Here is a 6971-nt window from a genome sequence, read left to right on the forward strand (position 1 = left end):
GGCACCTCTGTCCAGAGCAAAGAGACTAAACATCTTCCACTTGTTTTCTGAGGCTTTGTCCATTTTGTGCTGTGATCACTTGCTGGAAGAACACCATAGACACAAATGTTCACAAGAGCTCCCGAAGATGAAGCTTGACGTGGCTGTGTTCTGCCAGCCGAAAAGGTGGCAGACTGAAAATGGGCCTCTTCAGACAGACCTCACCTGTTATGGTGTGCTTATAGCTTTGGTGTTCCTCCACAATGGTAACAGAGCTGCTTTGGTGGTCGTTTGGCCACGTCACTCAAACAGATCACTTTCAACTGAGTGTTTCAGTCCATAAACAGAGCCTGGTGCATCAGCTGAAAACAGGACCTTTAGAGGGGTAATGACCTGAGGACGAAACCAGAGCTAGAATGCTAATTGTGGTGATAACCTGTAGATTCAGAATGCTATCAGTCACTCCTGTTAAACGAGATTAGAGACGCAATAAAGGTCCTGTGCACTCAGTTTATTTCTCTGTTAGAGAGGACAAAAGACGTTGCCTTGGAGAAGCAAACAGGAAAGTCATTGGCTTGATGCTCTGATAAGCCTGGCTGTGACACAGGCAACACCAGTCCATCTGTTGCTGCATCCTGACGTTGTGGGAGAGGTTATCTATGTAAACCATCTTTCCAGTCAAATGAATTTTAAAACAGACCATCATAACCTCCATCAGCCCCAGCTACCAATAGAGGAATCAAAGGAACAGCACACTGTAAGAGTCACACCGGGAGAAGGTCACTCTCTCTAGCTCGGTCAGAAAGACTGATAAGGGCCATCAGTTGCAGTGCACAGCGTAATGTGTTTCTCAGATGGATGGATTCAGAAACCTCAGTGCAGGTTATTTTTCAACCATTCACTGTGTAGGAATAGACACACAGAGAAAATATGAGCCTATTTCCCTAAATGTTATGATTGACACCTGTTCTCCGGGAACAATTTCAGTTTAGCTCGTTTTAAGGGAGCATGAAACTATTAAGGACACAATTGCATTGACAGGGTTAATGACAGTATCACTTCGACAACATATCTAGATGTATATTTTAAGCTTTCAAACAGATGCACTTCAGAGCAGACAAGCAGGCCTTACTAAAAATTAAAATAGCCCATTTTATTAGATCACAGCCTCAAGCTGTGCGGCTCTTCTTGTGCTCTGTACTTTTGAGCATAACAGTCTGTCAACAACGGTTACATGACAGTGAAAAATCTATTTTGCTTTGATCGTATAATCTGCTTACAGTGCAAGGGTTTGTCTATAAATAAAACAGGTTCAGGTTTATCAATGGCATTAGGAGTGCTGAGGGGTCCTTCTCTACAGTATCTGGATTAGAATCAGACTAACCTTGCAACATTTTATACTGTAATGGTAGGGCCGTGTTCTCAATTCTGTTTTCTTACACGCTTAATGAAATCTCTTTCTATATTGTCCCAAACAATACTGGATTCAGTTAATACATTCTTTAAAAACAAATATCCTAATATCATTTGGGATAAAAAAACAGCACAAAGATGTCACCCAGCAGCAACTGTGCAGGTCATCACCTTCGTTGCAGTGTTTACCGAACAGATAGTGCCACGTTTCGAGGTCTGATTGCTTCGACACGATTATAATCAAAGCCAGCCAAAATAGTTATCCATATTGAGACCTCACTTGATTAAATACCTTCCTTAGGCTCCTGGCCTGGACCTGGTAATTAGGTGGGCTTAAGAAGGAGGGTGGGGGTGGGGGATTTTTGGGGCGGTTGTTATGACGATGCTGTTGTGAGGGATGAATCAGTCCTTTGTGCTATCTCTCCTCCCCTGTCATCGCACGTCTAATGCTTGGGAGCAGCTGTGCAGGAAATACAATCATTTCGGTCCTGCTAACCTTGCCTGGGCTTATCAGAACGCAGGTAATACGATTCAGCCCGTAAGCACAGTGTGCAAACTGACCTGACATTTAAAGCGTTCCCTTTTCTAAGTGACTGTGAAGACCGATCACCGCTCAACCCTGAAGGCTTCTCTCCTACAATGTATTTGTCCAACAACTCCTGTTTTCAAGTTAAGAGCATAAAGGTTATGTGTCAGAGAATAACGCACTTCAAAAAACCACATGCTTCATCTGGGCTCACTGCTCGAGTTATCATTGATTTATTATATTGAATACAATTTCAATTTCAGCTTCGACAGCCCTGCCATGAAATTGACACATTTAGAATAAAAACACATAGACAGAACTCATTACTCAACGGAAAGGCAGTTCATGAAAGTGAGTCTGTGGTGTACGTGGAAGAATTTTGATGTAGCTGGTCTGTCTCACGGTGCATGTATGAATAATTTAGACAAAATCATAGAAAATAGTTAATAGCCTTCTTTAATCTTCTCAGATACCACCTTTCAAAGAACCCCTTACATTTCAGAACACAGAGAGGCTACATCTGTCTTGCGTTCATGTCCATAAACAAAGATGACATTACATTACATTCCATTCATTTTGTAGATGCTCTTATCAGAGGGTCTTCCAGAATAAGAGAACAGAAGTGAATCCATCCAAGTTACATGAGCAACAGTGTCAGACCAGGCTAAAAACACTCCCAGAACAGGATGTGCATGTACAGCACCATTCAAGCATCACCACAGGTTAACTTGCTCTCACCTGAAACTAAAACAGCATGGAAAGCTATGGGAAGTCATTAAGCACATAGGCTACCATATATCCCCATGTAACTAAGTCACAATGTCCATAACTCATGGCAATTCTGCAAGTGAATAAGCAGCAAGTAATACTTGTTACTTTACAAGTAATACAAGTTACTTTAGTACATTAGTTGCAGTTCAAGGTCAATTTTCTTTGTTGTAAATTATATATTAGACAAATGGCAGAATAACGACCTATGATTACATACCCGCCCGAACTGTTATTAAAGCTGGCCTCTTGTGACCTCTGCTGGTTAATTGCAGGCACTCTAACAGTGATCCCATAAATACTGCCATGGTCGTGATTGATTACGTGTCTTTTTTGTTCTCGCTAGCACAAGATGGCGCTCTTGAGCATACTCGAAACAAAATTGCAACTACAGTAAATGTAAAAACACCTGGCATGATTCCGTTTTTATCTGGGTACATCTCGTTTTGAAAAACTATAAACAACCAGACGGAAAAAATATCATCGATAAGAATTTAAAATAGATCGACTAACTGAACTCCTGTCTCATCGTCACATTTGAACAGAATGTCTGTGATGCCAACAAAATGCAAAACATTAAAATATAATATTTGAGTTCTCATTAAGTTTAACTTTCTCTGGTGGTGGTTTGATTTCAGATGTTGTGGAAATTAGAGAGATCTGGGAAAATATTCTGGTTTAATTCAAATGTAATTTCATGTAACTGTTTAATGTAATATATAAATATTGCAGGCATTCGTACAATTTTCTCAGTGTTAAAGCAGTAAATATTCTGTAAATCATTTCGTGAAAATCTTACTATCTCCAGTAATGTACATTCTGAATCTGAAAATAGACATAAACATGGATGGGCGTTCTACAGTACCTGGCTCGACGGTAATCGTTTAAAAATCGTACAGTTGAAAACTTGTTTATTGAATGCAATGTTCTGTATTTTGTCTTCCAAAGTCTTACGTTTTACTCTGAATTAAGTTAAAGGTAGTTTTTTATTCTTTAACTAGCTCAAGAAAAAATGTTTTATTATTGTCAGTACCTGGTTGTGTGACTTCATGTAAATACGGTCAATGTCGATAAATGCTATTTTATAAGAATAAATGTAAACGAGGATATTAAGTGTCAAAATGAAGTTGAAATGAAACCTATCAAACCCGTGTATGACATATTAGTGAATATGTGTATTTACTTATAGTGGACACTAGATGGTAATCTTGAGCACATTTGAGAAAAAGGTGGTTTACCCATCTATGACCTGTTGTTTAACCCCGGGGAGAGAGTGTCAGACACTTCCCCTCGTAAATATTTTCGCAGACATCAATGAGGCGATTCCTCTCACTGTCTTACACACTGAAGATGGTATGTGATGTTCAGCAGACCAGATCCATCACAGCTTCACCAGATCCATGCATTCCTTCCACTGTAAACATCCGAAATGAGGTACAATTGCTAAAAATACTTTTTTCAGTTAGAGTGGAGATGTTACTGCAAACACACCCTCTCTGCTGGCAAGAACATGGGCTGAGAACCTTTTGTGAAAGTTGTTTGAAATATCGAAACCGGGCCTGTGCTATGGACGGAGCACGGCCCACAAGCCCATCTGCAAGCGATTAACCAACATTCCACCACGACACAGCTGGGATGACAAATGAGACCTTCCATAAAGCACACCCTATAAAACAGACAATGGTCTACAAAACTGAAGCTGGCTAAATAAAGTCTGTTCTCTCAAGTATTTTTATGAAAATGACCGACATTACAGAACTAGGGCCAGGTGATATAAAACACATTGTTCCAATTCATCTGACAACACCAGCGCTGCTTATTGATATACACTAAGACAAATCTTAAATATGACTAAAAAGGTGTAACACACAGACGCAGTGATACTGAAACGCAGGGGTCAGCTCCACACCCGAGGAAGGATGCCAGCACTGGGGAAACGCCCACTTCTAGAGGTTTCATCAATTCTGAGGCCGTACCTCTTTCCCCTTCCTCATCGCCACAAAAGGGTGTGTTTTAAACATGAGATTTACTCATTTGTATAGACATGCATTCCTATACTGAGCAATGTTTATTGACTGAATCAACACAACTGATATGAAGCCTTTGTGAGGTCTGTTTAGCGGACATGTTTATAAGAAACAGGGCAAGATAATGATGCTGTACCACAGTGCTGAAAGTGATGGTGTAATCTGAGGAAGAGGGAATTAAGGTTATGAGTTGGCCACTACCAGACCTTAGTCCTATTGGAAACCTTCAGCACCAAACTGCAACCAAGGTGCATGGGCAGAATTCTGGGAACCTGCAAGGTGGTTTGGACTGCTGTGAGCACTGCCTGAGATGACTACATACACATTTCAGTCTGACTATACCAATATCCTATATCCTAATATACCTATACCTATATCTTGATCAAGCTTTCTGTGATCAAGCAAATGTCTTTATGGTGAGCAGTGTTTTTGCCTGCTCGTGTTATTTATTGAGAAAAAATTCTACGATAACACCATCCCATGTGACTACATCAAGCTTGTTTCCCTGGTACTCACATGGTTCAGTTGTTCAGTGCAGTAACATCAGTGGAATGCCCCACAGTCTTACAGTCACAACGTGACTTACAGTGTCAACGGTTTTACAGGCTGTGTAACAGCTGGAACAATGGCAGCCAAACACAAAAGCCTCGCCTCACCAGCAATTTGGACCCATAACCCTCAGATCCAAAGCCCAGCGCTCAAACCACTGCATCAGCCTCCTACGCTCCAAGCCAGTTCTGAAATAATTCCTCTCCCTGCATTTTCAATTCAGCGAATGACCTCCATGCTGTCAAGAGCCGCAATCTATTGGATATTCTGCTGGTCTGCAGGGAACAGCGCCCACACAGTCAAACTAGCATCGCTCATCCTCCTTCGTCCTACTCATCTCTCCAAACAGCACAGGGATCCATAACATAGACTGTAAACCCCAGCACAACATACAGTATTTAGTATGCAATGGGGAGGTGTACCAGTTTGTGTTTCTGCTATGTGCATATAGCAAATGTGGGACACAGTGCTAAGTTTTAGTTTTGAACTGGCCCCAGGATTCTGTCTGCAAGAATAATATAATGAGCGCATGGAGCACGGTCTCCCCTCTGCTGCATGGCTTCAATGATGTCATACTCTGGAGGGCCTGGTGACTGTACATCATCCCCCGCAGTGCGGTTCAACATGGTTGGCTAACAGAGTCCCACACCACCCTGAGACTCGGGCTTCCTGACAAAGAGCCACAGTGAGTAAGGGTGGGGGGGCCGGGAGGGGCTGGGTAGGGTGAGGCAGGCAGCTTTTGTTCTGTCATGTTGCGTGTGTCCTCACCCCCAGCCCTCCGAGGACAAACCTGTTCCTCTGGCAGACTAGTGCGGGCGTGTCTCCATCCGCTAGCAGGTTTCACACTGGTGCACCAGCAGCAGCCATGACAGCGAGTCACACAGTTTGTTTTTGCCCGCGTGCTCAAGCGGAACCTTGCGCGTGAGGGCTAGGGGGTCGAGTTTTACGTTCTTCTCCTTGGGACAGCAGGTCATGACACGTCACACAAGCGCTGACTTCACCTGGCACACCAGCTGCGGCTGGCTTTACCTGAGTGCTTTTGAGCCCTGGAATTGAACCCCTCAGTGCCTGTTTTTTTTTCCCTTTCCTAAGAAGTAGTTTGCAAACAGCTGAGAAGCCCAGCCTGATTTTATTGGATCACATGCAAAGGCTGCTTTCAAAGGAGAGCAATAAATCTGCTTGTCAGCCTTGGTCTCTAAGGAGGACTCTACACAATGGGGAGTTTCCCTTTCCCTAATGCAAAGCCCTGATGCAAACTGCAATGAAAAAACTAAGAACTTAAAATCAATCTGATCTCCACACAGTACCTGTATTCCTTGAAGCTTCAGAGCCATTTCAGACTCTTTCAATATCATTGTGTCTTAAAAGTCTATAATGCAACATATAGTATCAGTTTGACACGACAACCACCTTTACAAACAGCTCAAGCGATAAGGGAACAATGCGTTTGTGTGCTCTGGCTTTAACTTATAGGAGTGGCAATGCATTTCAGGGTTAAAGGGGAATCGGGACCGCTGTGAGGACGCCAGCGCTGTGAGCAACACAACGTGCTGCTGCACAAAGGTCCTGGCGCAGGCGGTACGAGAAATGATGTCATCGCATTACATCACCTTGAGAGCATGTGCAAACAATCACAGAGAACTGGCCTCAGTTAGAAGGCCCCCACCTGCACGTTCTCCCGAAGTCTGTATGGATCCGATTTCACCATG

The sequence above is a fragment of the Megalops cyprinoides genome, chromosome 13, assembly GCF_013368585.1.
Source record: "Megalops cyprinoides isolate fMegCyp1 chromosome 13, fMegCyp1.pri, whole genome shotgun sequence".
Taxonomy (NCBI): domain Eukaryota; kingdom Metazoa; phylum Chordata; class Actinopteri; order Elopiformes; family Megalopidae; genus Megalops; species Megalops cyprinoides.